General features: G+C 47.5%; 1 protein-coding gene and 1 pseudogene across 1 annotated transcript in view; both read right to left on the bottom strand.

The window, feature by feature from the left end:
- CFAP47 (cilia and flagella associated protein 47) overlaps window positions 1–17,300 on the bottom strand; it is a 516,906-nt gene that overhangs the window by 473,335 nt on the left and 26,271 nt on the right.
- Window positions 9,420–11,009, bottom strand: LOC117310313 (melanoma-associated antigen B4-like; annotated as a pseudogene).

A 17,300-nucleotide genomic window follows, 5' to 3' on the forward strand; every position in this document is an offset into this window, starting at 1 on the left:
TGGCTGGAGCCTCCCACAAGTGTAGGGGTGCTGCTTTGTGATGCCACCCCTAAATGGGGAGAGGCCACCTCATCAGTATTTAGGGCCCTCACCTTCACCTCAGTTAGGACCTAGGTATCCTCCATCTGCAAGATGGAGTTACTCCCTAGACCTAGGCCCTCCCAGCCCGGAGACATCTCAGGCAGAACTCAGTTTGATGGCTCTCTTGGGGCTTCCCAGGGCCTACAGCAGCAGCGAGACTTAGTGCAGTTTGTTATGGGCCGAGTGGCACCTCTCACTCCCCACTCAAAGTCTTCACCTTGACTCCAGACCAGTACTGGAAATTTTCTCTTGGCCGCCGGAGGCATGGCCCTCAGATGAAAGTTCTCACTTCCTGGAACCTCTGAAGCCGAAGTCAGGATGACTCACATCCGGCCACAACTACTCAGGGTCTCTGACAGCTGACAGCAGGGGCGGGGGTCTGTGGTACTCCAGTGTTTGGAGCCGGTGGTCCCTAGGTCCTACATACAGGGTGCCCATCTTGGAATCTGTCAGAGCCTGGGACTCCTCCCTTTACTGAACTGTGCCCACAAGTTTCACCTCCTTGAGCTCCTGGGGGTGGGGGGAAGTCTGGGCCTGCTATATATGACCACCCCGGCCTGGAGGCTCCGGGAACTGAGTGCATGGGTGCAGCTTTGTTGCCATCTCTACTCCCTCATTAGCGCTCAGGCCCTGCCCCACCCCCGGCCCCCACCCCACCCGCCACCTTGACTTCAGTTAGGGCCTAGGTTTCCTTGATTTACAGAATCAGGAAATTCTCTTAGATTAAGGCTTGCCCCCTTGAGAATTTCCAGGAGGAACTCAGCCTAACAGTTTTTCAGGAACCTTCCACTTTCGATCACAGAGGCGGGATTTGTGGGGGTAACCTTTGTTATGGGAGGGGGGAAGGATCCCTTGAGTCCGCATTCAGGTCCTCACCTTGACTGCAGAGCAGTCCTGGGAATCCGCCCTCGGCCGAACAAACGCCGTGAACAACCGTCCGGCTCCGCCCCCGGAGCGGAAGTGTGGGAGCCACTACCGGCTGCGGCTGCCTCGTGCGGGGTTCCAACGGCTGACGGGACGCGCAGGGCTTTATGGGATCCCGGAGTTCAGAGGTCAGCCGTCCCATGATCCTCCCTCGCGGGTCTCTCCGGGCCATCTATTAGAGCCCGTGACCCCTCCCTCTGTGGTCCCGAGTCCTTCAGCCTCCAAACAAAGCCCTCACCTCCCCGAGTCCCTAGTGGGGAAGGCAGGGCGTTGCTCTGACCATCTCTGCCTGACAAGAAGGGCGCCACCCTGTGAGCCTCCCTCCTTGGGAGAGAGACGCTCTCATTAGCACTGAGGTCCTTACCTTGACCCTGGTTTGTCTGGTTATGGCCAAGACCCCTTCCCTTGCAGAACTGGGACCTGATCCTGATAGACAAAGCCCTTCCCTCGCCGAGACCAGACAGACAGAAATGAGGAGGCTTCTCATCCCTATGGCTCTGCCTGGGGCCTCTCGTGGTTAAGAATGGGGGCAGGGGTCTGTAAAGCCCCCTCATTTGTGGGTCTAGTGATACCTCTTTCCTCACTCAGGGACCCCACCATACTCCTGGCCAGTCCTGGGACCGGATCCTCCCTGACCCTCCAACCTGAGCTTCTCCCTCTACTGAACTGAGGCTGTTCTTAGACCAAGACTTTGACCTCACTGAAAACTATGAGACTTATAAGAGAGGATGCCCTGCCTGGGCATTCTAGGTCTGAGAGCACGTTTGGGCAGGTCTCTGAATGACCTATATTTTGGCGTGGTTGTCTCTCCAGTCCTCACTCATTTCGGGGGAGGGGTGTTCCTTTAGTCTATCTCTTGGATTAAAAGGTTCCTGGGGAATGCCACATCCCTGCAAACTCTTGAGCAGCGTACCTAATGCAAACCTTGTAGTTTCATGTCCCAGACTTGACGTGAGATGGGGAAAATGCAACATAAGGCAGCAGGTCCAGGACAGGGGTGGGCTCCCAGAGAAAAATAATGCTAATCTGTCCTTTTCAATAGCCAGAATTAGCCTCTTCTGTGACTTGTTTTAATTGATTTATAGGCATACCTCTTTTTATCGTATTTCACTTAATCATGCTTCACAGATATTCTGTTTTATTATGAATTGTAAGTTTGTGGTTACCGTGCATTGAACATGTGAATGGGTGCCGTTTTCCCAACACCATGTGTTCACGTGGGGTCCCTGTGCCACATTTTGTTAATTCTTGAAATATTTTAAACTTTTTCATTATTTTCTTATCGTTCTCTGCTCAGTTATCTTTGTTATTCTTGTAACTGTTTTTGTTTTTTGTTTTTTTGTTTGTTTGTTTTTTGCGGTACGCGGGACTCTCACTGTTGTGGCCTCTCCCATTGCAGAGCACAGGCTCCGGACACGCAGGCTCAGTGGCCATGGCTCACGGGCCCAGCCGCTCCGTGGCATGTGGGATCTTCCCGGACCGGGGCACAAACCCGTGTCCCCTGCATTGGCAGGCGGACTCTCAACCACTGCGCCACCAGGGAAGCCCACTGTTTTGTATTTTTAAATTAAGATGCGTACATTTCTTTTAGACACTGTCTAGTAAGTGTACAATAGGATTAACAACTTTTATAAGCACTGGGAAACCCAAAATTTCGTGCGATTTACTTTATTGCAATATTCGCATTATTGCGGTGACCTAGAACCCAACCCACAGTGTCCGAGATATACGCATACTTCTAAAGGAAAGGAGCTGTCCAGGATGGTTTTGTGCTTCCCCTGATTGAGGTTATGTGACACTGCATATAGAGATGATCCTATTGTCACTGAGCAGCATCTGTTTCTTCTCCTTATTCCTGTTCCTCCTTCTTATTCCTAACTGGCATTTACTGAGGTATTCTTCAATGCTTTGGATAGATTCCAATCCCGTTCTTTAGCCACACAGTCCTTATCTTTATCCCAAGATACATTTGAGTGTCAAGGAATACAAGCTCTGCTTTAGGCCAAGAGGAGTATAACAGTGTGAGATCTAGAGGAATTCAGACCAGGAGTCTAGTCCCAGGCCTGTCATTTACTAGTGTTACCCAGCAAGGGCTCACTGCCTGACATGCATAGAAGCCAATACTATCACACTGCCTTCTGAGATAAACACTTTATTCCGGGACTTCCCTGGTGGTGCAGTGGTTAAGAATCTGCCTGCCAATGTAGGGGACATGCAAGAGGGAAGAGATATGGGGCTATGTGTATATGTATAGCTGGTTCACTTTGTTATAAAGCAGAAACTAATACACCATTGTAAAGCAATTATACTCCAATAAAGATGTTAAAAAAATGTGTTGAAAAACAAAATGACACAAATGAACTTATTTACAAAACAGAAAAAGACTTACAGATATCGAAAACAAACTTATGGTTACCAAAGGGGAAACGTGGGGCGGGGGGGAATGGATAAATCAGGAGCTTGGGATTAACACGCCCACTACTATATATAAGACAGATAACCAACGAGGACCTACTGTATAGCACAGGGGACTCTGCTCAATATTCTGTGATAATCTGTATGAGAAAAGAATCTGAAAATGAACGAATATACGTATATGTGTGACTGAATCACTTTGCTGTACACCTAAAACTAACACATTGTAAATCAACTATACTCCAATAAAATAAAATAAAAAATACCATGTGATCCAGCAATCCCACTCCTGTGCACATATCCAAAGAAAACCATAATTTGCAAAGGTACACGCACCCCAATGTTCACTGCAGCACTATTTGCAATAGCCAAGACATGGAAGCAACCTAAATGTCCATCGACAGAGGAATGGATAAAAACTACGTGGTACATATATAAAACGGAATATTACTCAGTCATAAAAAAAGAAAGAAAGAATGCCATCTGCAGCAACGTGGACGAACCTAGAGATTATCACACTAAGTGAAATAAGTCAGACAGAAAGACAAATATCATATATCACTCATATGTGGAATCTAATTTTTAAAAATGACACAAATGAACTTACTTACAAAACAGAAAAAGACTTACAGATATCGAAAACAAACTTATGGTTACCAAAGGGGAAACGTGGGGCAGGGGGGAATGGATAAATCAGGAGCTTGGGATTAACATACACACTATTATATATAAGACAGATAACCAACGAGGACCTACTGTATAGCACAGGGGACTCTGCTCAATATTCTGTGATAATCTGTATGAGAAAAGAATCTGAAAATGAACGAATATATGTATATGTATAACTGACTCACTTTGCTGTACACCTGAAACTAACACAACATTGTAAATCAACTATTCTCCAATAAAGCAACAAAAAAACAAAAAAGGAATATACACGTGTAACACCACCTCAGGGCAATCATCTTAGGCATGGGTGAAAAACCCCATCACCCTGTAAAGCAAGGTTTCCAGTCCAGGAGCAAGGTCTTTTATCTCCTGAGTCAGAGGACCCTCATTAATATCAATCAGGTTTAATAAAGTTTTGCCACAGTCATCCAATAGCCAACTCCCATTAGCCAATCCTAACAGATATAACAGTCAGACCTAAACAAACATAGGCAAACAAATCCAAAGGCCTGGGACTTTAACCCAATCCTTTGAGTACCTCAGCAGCTGTAACCTTTTGTACTCTCTTAGGGTGGAACTCTAGTCCACGATCCTAGCCTTAGGACTCTAACCTGGACTCTATCCCGAGCAAAAAAAACTCCCCCAGGCAGGACTCTAACCCACAATTCCGATGAGATTATTAGACAATTTAGGTACAGGCACATTTTAACAAGGTTACTCACCCAAAAGACGTCTGATCCAGGAGCTGTTTCTTTTCTCAAAAGTGAAAGTAGCCCGAGGAGCCTGGAGTGCCATGGCGGGGAAGCAGGAACCCAAGAGCCGACCTTCTAGACAAATTCAGTCTAGGTGGCTACGCAAGGTTGGTGCTGAGGGCCCACGCTCTGCCAGGGGCTACAGTGCCTCACGCAGGCGGTCACAAGACCTAAATCTCACCTGGGTTGCCAAAACTTACTGAACAAGGGCTCACTGCCCTGTGTGCACAGAAGCCAACACTATGGCAACAGTTTTTGAGAAAAGAGCTTCACTGCAAGGCCGACTAACACAGGAGACAAGGCTCTCAAATCTCACCTCAATCCAGCGGTCTGGGTGAAATTTAAGGGGTCAGGGTAATTTCAAACTTGGAAGCTAATTGGCTAGTCTTGAATTAGTCCATATAAGCTACTCATGCTGCTGGAGGCCAGATTTTCCTTAATTGAAGGATTGTCACGGGCTCTCCAGGCAACATTTCTATTCTCTGAGTTCTGCAGACTGAAGATCTTGGTTCCAGGGTCATTCTGGGGTCATGGGTTGCTTCCTGGAGATGTGCAGTTCTGTCTCTGTAAAATAACACAAGGTTTGATTAATCAGCAACCTATTTAAGGAGGCAAAACCAGTTTAAGCTGATCAATTGTTTTACGTGCTGTTTCACTAGCCCCGCGAGCTTGAGCACATTAACCAAACAGCAAGACAAAGAAATCGCAATTAACTAAAATGCTGCCTAGCAAGGACAATCATGTAATATCCACACCAGAGGATATAATACATAATGCGCTTGTGGGAGAATCTTTCCTAGTTGGAAACAACTCAAAGTCCTTAGAATTTTTGTCATTGACCAGTATCTTCCCTACCAGTTACGCTTTCTTCTAAATAACCATTATTTCCACTTATTTAACTACCAACAAAAATCTAGAACTTGCCTAGAATTTGCCAAATTACACACAAGATAGAATAATTGAGTACGCTTTTAATGGCGAGGTCTCTGGCTCCCCCAACCCAGGGTAAAGACTGCCAGCCCAGTGGATTCTGGATTCTCTGAGGCCCTCCATCTGAGGCTCTGGCCCGGCTCACCACTCCCACAGTCTCATCTAGCCCACCAGGCAACCTCACTTAAAATTACTTCTCACCGAAGGCTTTGCATTTTCCTAAGGCGCCAAACTGCCTTGCCTCAGGCCATTTACACTTGAGTGCTTTCAGCTCCAACTGCCTGCCCTCTTTAACCCTACTTTTTACTTGTTCTTTAGGTCGTAGAGCGCATCCCACCATCTTTTTATATAATAGCAGCTCCTAGACTCTAAAATTCAATGGGCAGGGGCTAGATCTTGTTTTTGTGGTGGTTGTTGTTTGGGGGCTTTTTCTGGGGGATGGCGGGGGGAAGCATCCACAGTACTAGTATGATGCCTTCCTAAGAGCTCATTCTCAATTAATGATTGGGAAATTAAAAAGGAGTAAGCATGTGGCCTAATCCATTAAAATTTAATTTATCCTACATTCCTGAATAATCTAAGCAAATCCAGGTGTATGACTTCTACTTTTACGAGAAGAAACATGAGAAGGATTTAGGCAAACCACAAATTGACGATCTTTCCCTTATTTATAGTCTTTCTTTCGGCCTTTATTGATTAAATATAAGGTACCTACTGTATACTATGCACTATGCTCAGACTACAACCCCAAATAAAACAAAATATGAGCTTTTTTTTTTTTTTTTTTTGCGGTACGCGGGCCTCTCACTGTTGTGGCCTCTCCCGTCGCGGAGCACAGGCTCGGGATGTGCAGGCTCAGCGGCCATGGCTCACGGGCCCAGCCGCTCCGCGGCATGTGGGATCTTCCTGGACAGGGGCAAGACCCCATGTCCCCTGCATCGGCAGGCAATTCCTACTGCAGAAATATAAAAGAGCCCATTATGGAGGCAGACATGCTGAAGGTTGTCAACAAAATGTACAGGGAACAATTCCCTGAGATCCTAAGGAGAGCCACTGAGCACACTGGTTTTTAATGAGGTTCCTTACCTCCATGAGAGCTCTGGGAGGAAGTGAGTATGACGCATCATGTCACCATGCCTAAGTGACATAGCCTCAGGTCTGACAACAGGGACAGTGCTCTATGTGGTCCCCTTCTTTCTGGGAGAGATCCTTTCATTGTCAGTCACTGTCATCATGTTGACTCCTGTTAGGAACTGGGTACCCTTCCTCTGCTGAATGAGGCCTCCCCCATCAGTCCAAGGACTTTAAGTCCCTGAAACCATCCTCCTTCAGGCAATAAGGGATAAACTTAGTCTGAAAGCCCTGTCTATTGCCTCCCCAGGCCAATTACAGACACGGGACTTTCTAAGGATGTATCTGTAACGGGGTAGTTGGTTGCCACACTCCTCATACAGGACTTTTACTTTGACACTGTCACGCCTGGGATTCCACTCTCTGCTGAACAGCCAGCCTATAAACCAAGGTCCTCCCCTCCCTGACACCCTCCAGGCAGAAGTCAGGGGGCACTTGACCCTGCCAGCTCTTGCCTATGCCTCCCAGGGCTAACAGCAGAGGAGGGGCTAAGTGTAGCCCTGACAGTGGTGGACTGAGTGGTCCCCATGTCCACAGACAGGGTCTTCACTATGACTCTGCACACTTCCTGGGGCTCCATTCTCTGCTGATCTAAGGCTGAGGGCTCTGCTGATCCCCAGAGTCCCCACCTTCCCACGACCTGAGTTGAAAGTGTTAGTCACAAGCAGCCAGGACTGTTCTGGACCTCAAGGGGCTGCCAAAAGGGATGGGACTTTATGGGATCCTACTGTTCTGGCTGGGTCTTTATTCAGGTTTATCACTGTCATTTCTGTGAGAGACTCACACTCTCTCCTCTACCAACCTGAGAACTCTGCCCTTAGACAAATTTCTTATGGCCCCAAGAAGCCTGAAGAATAAGTGAGGGTATGGTTAGCCTAACAGGTCTGCCTGAGACCCTCTGTGTCTGATAGCAGACAGGACTGGTGTCCCAATGACCACCCCCCAATATTCTGGGCTTTGGTCTCCTCAGTCCTCCTACACGGGGCCCTCATCTTGCTTTCTATCTCTTGGATTAAAGCCTGCTTAGGAAATTCCACATCTCTGCAAACTCTTGAGCAGTTTTCGCTCTGCAAACCTTACAGAGAATGGGTCCCTGGCCCAGGAGTAATGTGAGATGGGGAAGCTGTAGCACAAGGCAGGAGTCCCAGAACAGGTGGTGGTAGCCTGTCAGGGAAAAAAAGTACACTGATCTATTCTATCTCATCAGCCAGATGAAGATTCCCACGTCACTTCTGTTCTGATAGATTTACTTTCTACAGGGAAGAGACTGTGAGGATGATTTTGAGAGCCCCTAGTCTTTTGAGGTTATCTAACATCGCAAATGTAGATGCTTATACTGTCACCGAGTATTGTCTCTTTCATTTATTTATTTATTTATACCTCTCAAGTATTTTGGTATTCTTACTGCTCTGGCTACGTATTCCAATCCAGTAGTTTGAGCACAAGGCCACTCTTTTTATCACCTAAGACAAAGTTTGAAGTACTGAGAAAACAACTGAAATAAAAGACACAGGATGTGTCTCAGGGTAGGAGGAATAGACCAGTACGAGCTCTACAGTAATTTAGACCAGAAGTCTAGTCCCACACCTGTCATTTACTAGCCTTATGAATTTTGGCACATGACCAAACTCTAACTCTATGAGCCTCAGGATCTTCACTGTGAAGTGAGTTTGATAAGACCTGTCTTGTAGGACTGGTGGAATATATGTAATGTATGGAAAGCAGCTGTCACTGTGCCTGTCTTGTATTGAGACACTAGGGAATGGCGGTTATTACTATGATTATCTTGACCTCAGACGTTACCATCAATCCAGCTGGGATTTTTTTTTTTTTACATCTAAGATATGTCAGAGAATATGCAGCATTCTAGCCGGAAAAAATCCTCCCAATCAGCCAAAATTCTGCTTTTAACAATGAAAACTAAGGAATATGTTCTCTCCACCCTCTCTTTACCCTGCTTTTTTACTTGCTCTTCTTGAAGTAGAGAGTATCTCACCCTTTTCCATACAATAATAGCTTCTCTGAGAAACTGTAATTGCATGGGCAGAGGCTAGGACTTTTTTGATTAAACATCCCCAGTACGAGCACAGAGACTTCTTAAGAGCAGATGCTCAGTTAATGTTTGTGTAAAATAAGAGTCATGAACAAATCATTTGCTATAATTTGTATTCTCAAACATTCTTGAAAACCATAAGCAAATCCAGTATATATCCTTTAAATTTACAAAAGAAAGACTAAATGGAGTAAGGCAAACCAAGAATTGATCAACTTTGACTTTAGCTCTCTATCTGTCTTATCTATCTTATCTCTCCATCTAGCTACCTAGCTATCTTCTGATCCTATTTTAGCGTGGTGTTCTTTCATGTTTCTGAGGATATTCTTATCCTAAAGTGATGTTATTCTTGTTCTGGACCACAAAAGTGATTTAAGGATTTCCAATTTGTATTTCAAACAACAGAATTCTTACTCCTAAATCTGACAAGCAGCAATAAGTGTGTGATCCATGTCATTCATATACTTATAATTCTGAATCTAAATAAACTTTCTGTTGAAAGGAACACCAATTAAAAATGCAGGAAAAAAGTCAACAAGTTATTTAAGCATATCAGGAACACTGGTTAACAGGCTTTTCCAACCACAAAGTGAAGAATGGGTGGGCTTCAGACCTCACTAGGGGTGTGAGGAGAGGCTGGATGTGGCCCTGGAACGCGCAAGGCTGTGGCAGTAGTGCCAGCCCTGGCTGCAGCCCTGGCTCGGGCTCTCTCTCCCTCATCTCTCAAAGCCTCTTCATTGTGGGGTGGGAAGGCAGTGGGGACCGTATTGTGGATCTCCAGATCCATGGAGATACGGTTCTGGTTCCGCATCCAGAACCTCCAGCACTTTCATCTTGCTGGTTTCAGCGCGGGCTCTCGGGCCCCACAGGAACTCAGAGCATGGCGGATCGCTGCTGGGCACCTGGCGGTACTCCAGGCACCTTTCCTGCACCAAATCTTCTGTGATAAGCTTCCTGGGCTCCACCAAGATGAAGTGCCTCCTTCCATCAAAAACACCCAAAACATTCAGGAATTCCCAGATCTCCTCCTCAGAGGTGCGGTCGCCATGCAAGAAGATCACACGGAGGACAGGCATCAGGGGCCCATTCTTCCGAAACCGCCCGCCACTGCTCCGACGCCCATCATCAGTGAGATCTAGTTTGCTGACAAGGGCATAGGAATGACTGTTGGGCTTGACTTCCTTCAATTCTAGGCCAAAGACCAGCTCCATGCACTCGGAGGCTCTCCTGGGGATCTCGGGGAAGTGCTCCCTATACCTTTTGTTGACAATCTTCAGCTTTTCTCCCTTTTTAATGGGCTCCTTTATCTTATATTTATACAGCATGAACTGCACCAACATCCCTGCCTTCCTGGTTACAAGATCCTTTCCAGGATCACTGGAGGTTGAGGCCTGGGAGGAATTTTCACTTTCTTCAACTTGGCCCTTGGCACGTACATCATATCCTGGGCATGAAACCCCTGCATCACGAGAGCTAGTGGCTGGGGCTCCCTGAGGCTCCTGGCGAGTGCCAGCAGCAGCGGAGCTCGGGGGAGTACCCTGAGAAACAGAAACGGGTGAGGAAGTGGTCTCTTCTACTCCTGCTGTGGTGGCCTGAGCATTAAGACCTTGGGTCTCATCTCTGTTACGGCGGCGTTCCTCACGAGCACGGACCTTACTCTTCTGACCACGAGGCATGGTGGCTGTGGTCAGGGACAGCAGACAGGAGTGTGGGCCAATGACAGGTGATTTGGACACCTGGAAGCTGGAGAATGAGATGACGTGAGCACCTTAAAGTAGGGAGATTCCACCTTGGCTTTATCAAAGGCTGCCTCTGCAAGTTTCCTTGAGGGCACTGCTCTGGGAACCCACAAGGTTCCTGTTTTCCCGGTCAGCCTGTCCTCCCAGAATCCCATAGAGGAAACACAGAGGCCTTAGAGTTTTACTCTACATCCTATCAGCCCTGCCTTGGATTTACTCAGGTGACAACAGGTGCTGGCAGTGGGGTCCTCTCGGTTCATCTTCAATATTATCATGTCAGGTCTCTGCAGAGCCTGGGCACCCTCCCCGCTGCTACTCTTAAGCTGACACCTCAAACCTCCCTGCGATCCAGGAGAAGGAAGTGAAGGGGTGCCTCAGTCCACCTCCCTGCCAGGGGACACCAGAGCTGCGAGTTCAGTAGGGTCCTTTCTATCCTGAGTTCGTTGCGATCATCATTCAAGGTCCTCACCTTGGCTCCTTTAAAGGCTTGGAACCACTACTCTCCATTTGCTGACTGGTGGATGCACCTTCAGACTAAGGACCTCACCTCTCTTAGACGTGATATAAAGAAGTGAAGCAGACGCTCTACCTGACAGTCCTTCCCAGAGATTTCTTGGGCTGAAATCCAAGGGTTGGGCTGGACACTTTGAGTCCTAACTCAGGTTTCTCAATTGGGCTCCTGGTAGAGAAGCTCAACTTTTGCCTGAATTGATGCCTATATGATAGTAAGAGCCAAACCACCCTGTGTCCCAATAGGAGGAAGCGAAGATGACCGTATCTAACTAAACGTGGTCTCCCAAGAATGAAAGCTGTTGCAGGCAGGCTGAAGTCCTTGTGGTCCCACACAAGATCCCAATTCAAGGTCTAAATGTGCCTCCTGATAGGGTCTAAGATTTCTCCCTCTGCTGACATGGGACCACTCTCCTCAGACCAAGACCCTTATTTCCCTGTTAGCCTGTAGTGGGAACTGATGGGCATTTCTGCCTGACATCTATGCTTGAGGTCTCCCAGGGATGCTAATAGTGAGGATTCTTTGTGGCCTGAATGCTTTCATGTGGGACATTCCCACAGTCCTCAAGGTTCTCACCATGACACCTGGCATAACCTGAAATCCTCCCTTGCCAACCCGAGGCTGCCCCCTTTGACCTGGTCTCTCACCTCCCTGAGATGTCCTGGGAATAAGTGAATGCAACTCATGTCAAAATACCCAATTCTCCCAAGCCTGAAAACAGGGCTGGTGCTTTATGCTGCCCCGTTTCTTGTGGGAGGGGCCCCCATCCTCACTCGGTGTCACAACCATGAATGCTGTTGAGGACTAGCTCCCTTTGCGGAATTGGGCTTATTCCATTAGACCAAGGCTCTCATCTCCCTGAGACCATCTCCAGAGGAGATGAGGGGGCACCACAGCCTGCCAGCTCCGCCCGGAGCCTCCTCTCCTGAGTTTGGGAGCCATGAGGTAGCCCTCATTTCCCTTCGTCACTAGAGGGGAATTTAGGTCACTCAACATCTGTCTACCTTGCTAGGGCCTCCTGTGGCCCGCTTTGGGGGTCGAGGTCTGCTCACTAGCACTCAGGGCCCTCATCTAGGACTTAGATCTTCTCCATTTGTAGAATCAGCGCTACTCTCACAGACCAAGGCCTTCTGCCTGAGACATCCTAGGCCGAATTCAGCCCGATAGCTCGGCTGGGGCCTCGAAGAACAAGATCGCAGGGGTGGGATGCAGGTGGGTCACCTTTGTTATGCGGGGAGGGGGGAGGGAAGGTCCCTTCAGGCTACATTCAGGTCCTCACCGTGGCTCCGGACAAGTCCTGAAAACCCACGCTCGGACGAACAAACGCCGCGGCTCCCGGTCGGGCTCCTCACTTCCGAAGCGGAAATCCGGGGGAGCCGCATCCGGCGCGGCGTGGGGTCTCCGAGGGCTGACGGCAGGGGCGGGACTCTGCGGGGACTCCCACTAGTCAGGGGTCAGGGGTCAGCGGTCCCTGCGTCCTGCTGGTGCCGTCTATCAGAGCCTGGGACCCCTCCCTCTATGGTCCCGAGTCCTCCAGCCTCCGAACAAAGCCCTCACCTCCCTGAGGCCCTAGCTGGGGGAAGTCGGGGCGCTGAAATTCATAGAGCAAGCCAGTAGGTTAGAAACTCAGATGTTACAGTCTTGAGTCCAAGGTCTGTATAGCAGGGCAGGCATACTGGAAACTCAGGCAGGGTTTCTGTGTTGCAGTCTTTTTTTTTTTTTTTTTTAAATATTTATATATTTATTTTGGCTGCACCGGGTCCTCGTTGTGGCATGCGGGATCTTTAGTCGCGGCATGGGAACTCTTAGTTGCAGCATGCATGTGGGATCTAGTTCCCAGACCAGGGATCGAACCAGGGCCCCCGGAATTGGGAGCACGGAGTCTTAGCCACTGGACCACCAGGGAAGTCCCTGTGTTGCACTCTTGAGGCTGAATTCCTTCAGGAAACCTCAGTCCTTGTTCTTGGGGCCTTCAACTGATTGCACGAGGCCCAGTCACACTATGGGTGGCAATCTGCTTTACTCAGAGCCTACAGATGTAACTATTAATCGCATCTAAAAAATACCTTCACAGTGGACATCTAGACTGATAACTGACTAAACAACTGTGCAGCACAGCCTAGCTAAGATGGTGTACAAAATTAAGAGGTGGGAATAATAGGGAGGAATCTAGACTTGGAAATACGATGCTGCCACTAACTGGGACAAAGAATACAGGAAGAGGACGAATGAGGTTTGGAAAAAAAATCATGTGTTTATATTTTTTCACATTGAGTTTGAGACATCCTTGAATCAGTCATTATTGGATTTATGTTTAAAGCTTTGTGGGTAGGTCAGGACTTGGGATAATAGATCTGGAAGTTAGCAGCAGATAGTCTGCAGTTAGAACTGGAGGAGTGGATGAAGGTACCTGGGGATAGATGTGGGGAGAAAAAAAATAGTGGACCGGATATGGTAACTTGGGGAGCACCAGTTCCCCAAGGGGTGACGGAAAAGAAGTCCATTGAGGAGGCAGAGAAAAAACAGGTTGAGAGATAGAAGAACCAGGACAGGGCAGTGTCTTAAAAACTGTAGCAGACAGGGCTGTGCTCGCCAAACCCAATTCTATATTCCTTCTTCTCAGGCACATGGAGAGCTCCATTTTTCAGACCCCTTGAGGCTAACTGAGGATTTATGACTGGTTTCAGCCAATGAAATGGGAGAAGAAGTGATGGGTTTGGCTGAATCAGAGAAGAGCCCTTTAGAGACTCTCTGCCCACTCTCCCCTGCCTCAGTGAATAGGTAAGCCCCAGAGAAAACCCCCAAATGCCCCTCCCTCCCCCATACCCATTGAACATGTAGTGTGGTTGAGAAATAAACCTTTGTTATGGTAAAACACTGAGATTTCAGGATTAATTTGACACTCTAACATAACCTAGCTTATGTTGACTAATACAGAAGCCAAGGCAGTAGAATATTTTGCAAAGGAGAGAACAGTCACAACAGTCTCACATGCATCAGTGTTCCAGAACAGAGACCCTTCCATGGATTCCCAAATGTGGAATAATTAAGCCAATAAGTCCAAACAATTTAGGGGGTCTCTCAATCATAACAGTCTGACAGGGAACCTGCATTGTCTTTTGGCTTTAGCAAACAAATGTGCTCATCAGATCAATAAAATGTAGAGTTAACTTGAATTGGACATTGACATCACAACACATATACACATTTCAGTGTACTAGTCTTGTGGTTTGGCTTGAAATCTTGAGGTGATGACATAAATTCTGATTGAATTATCTTTGCCTTAGTTCTCCATTTATGTTTTGCAAAAAGAGTGGTCTCAATATTTCCCCTTAGTACAAGAGACCCCAATTTATAAACAACTTTATCCTATATATTCAGTTACGAAGTTGATTGTTTAGCGTTCTGGGTGCCCTTTCACAAGTGGAAAGAAATGATAAAGGATGATTAGCTTCCCAGGCCATATCCCACCACCTACAGTGCAGCCAGACTAGAAATGCATATTATTCCAGGACATAATTATGACTTATGTTATTGATTCTAATCAATGAGAAGCAAACTAAATGTCATTTTACATAAGGCACAACAATAGAGTCAAGCAGGAAGCTGTGCCAGATATATATGCATTATACTTGAAAAAGGAGAATTCCAAATTCCAAAAGTACATTGATGTAAAATAAAGGAGGTCCAACTGGCCTAAATGCACACATCTAATCATAGATTCCACATATCTGTATAAATAAAAATGAAATCTCTGATGAGACTAGTAATTATGACATAAAATGTTCCAGCTAGAAAACATTAAGCTAAAAAAATCACTTAAAAACTATAAAATATACATGAAAACAACGCTTTGATTAGGCAGCATTTCCAATGTATTCCGGTCCTTCTTCCACATATTACTCTCTAATGAGATCATCACAATCTCTTTTCTTCTCAGATTTATAGAAATTACATTAAGAGGTATCCTTGGGGCTTCCCTGGTGGCGCAGTGGTTGGGAGTCCGCCTGCCGATGCAGGGGACACGGGTTCATGCCCCGGTCTGGGGGGATCCCACATGCCGCGGAGCGGCTGGGCCCGTGAGCCATGGCCGCTGAGCCTGCGCGTCTGGAGCCTGTGCTCCGCAACGGGAGAGGCCGCAGCGGTGAGAGGCCCGCGTACCGCAAAAAAAAAAAAAAAAAAAAAAAAAAAAAAAGACGTATCCTTGGATACCAAACAATCCTTAAATCTCACTTAGTCCAAGATGTGGTCAAAGCTGAGTTCCTCAGTTCTTCACTGCTTAGCTATTTACTAATGATAAAAAATAAAATCTCTCTCTTTTGAATTACCTCATTTATCCTATACAAATGGGGAGTGAAGTATTAAGGCTAATAATTTTTTCTGATAACCATGGCTTGTATTTAAACATTAATACTTTTTATTGACCTAATTAATATTAATGGAAATCATCTGATAGTGCTTTAGGGACTACAGATGTGACAGATTCCCTCTCAGAAGGTTAGGATTTCTACATTGTAGTTTTTAAGTGTTAAGGTTATCTATAGGGCCCATATTCTTCCTGTATTAAATGTCAATTAATCCTTCAATGAAAACTCAGCAAAATGCTTTGATAATAAAATAATAGTTAACACATATATAACGATTATGAATTCGTGGGCACCGTGCTGAATGCCCTACACTTAATTCTCAAAATAATCTTATAATTAGGTATTATTATCATCACAATTTTACAGATAAGAAAAGAGGCACAAAGAGGTTACGGATTTTACCCAAGATTACACAACTAGTAAATGGTAGCGCTGGGAGTGAAAGACCAGGTGTCTGGTTCAGGAATCTCATGCTCTTCCGTACTACATATCGCCTTTCTAGATGGTGCGAGATAAACGTGCTCCAGAACTATGTTGAAACTCATGAACTATCAGGAACTTATCCTCTGATATAAAATTTCTCTTTATCAGGCGGAGGGGAAGATGGCGGAAGAGTAACGCAGAGATCACCTTCCTCCCCACAGATACACCAGAAATACATCTATACGTGGAGCAACTCCTACAGAACACCTACTGAAGGCTGGCAGAAGACCTCAGACGTCCCCAAAGGCAAGAAACTCCCCACGTACCTGGGTAGGGCAAAAGAAAAAAAGAAAAAACAGAGACAAAACAATGGAGACGGGACCTGCACCAGTGGGAGGGAGCTGTGAAGGAGGAAAGGATTCCACACACTAGGAAGCCCCTTCGCGGGCGGAGACTGCGGGAGGCGGACGGGGGAGCTTCGAAGCCGCGGAGGAGAGCACAGCAACAGGGGTGCGGAGGGCAAAGCGGGGAGATTCCCGCACAGAGGATCGGTGCCGACCGGCACTCACCAGCCCGAGAGGCTTGTCTGCTCACCCGCCGGAGGGGGCCGGGTTGCGAGCTGAGGCTCAGGCTTTGGTCGGAGCGCAGGGAGAGGACTGGGGTTGGCTGTGCGAACACAGCCTGAAGAGGTTAGTGCACCATGACTAGCCGGGAGGGAGTCCAGGAAAAGGTCTGCAGCTGCCGAAGAGGCAAGAGGCTTTATCTTCCCTCTTTGTTTCCTGGTGCGCGAGGAGAGGGAGAGGAGTTTAAGAGCGCTGCTTAAAAGAACTCCAGAGATGGGCGTGAGCCGCGGCTACAAACGCGGACCCCAGAGACGGCGCGAGCCGCGGCTAAAAGCGCGGACCCCAGAGACGGGCGGGAGACGCTAAGGCTTCTGCTGCCGCCACCAAGGGGCCTGTGTGTGAGCACAGGTCACTATCCACACCCCTCTTCCGGGGAGCCTGTGCAACCCGCCACTGCCAGGGTCCCGGGATCTAGGAACAACTTCCCCTAGAGAACGCACGGCGGGCCTCAGGCTGGTGCAACGTCACGCCAGCCTCTGCCGCCACAGGCTCGCCCCGCACTCCGTGCCCCTCCCGCCCCCCGGCCTGAGTGCGCCAGAGCCCCCGAATCAGCGGCTCCTTTAACCGCATCCTGTCTGAGCAAAAAACAGACGCCCTCCGGCGACCTACACGCGGAGGCGGGGCCAAATCCAAATCTGAGCCCCTGTGAACTGTGAGAACAAAGAAGAGAAAGGGAAATCTC

This window comes from Tursiops truncatus, chromosome X (genome assembly GCF_011762595.2).
Source record: "Tursiops truncatus isolate mTurTru1 chromosome X, mTurTru1.mat.Y, whole genome shotgun sequence".
Lineage (NCBI taxonomy): Eukaryota > Metazoa > Chordata > Mammalia > Artiodactyla > Delphinidae > Tursiops > Tursiops truncatus.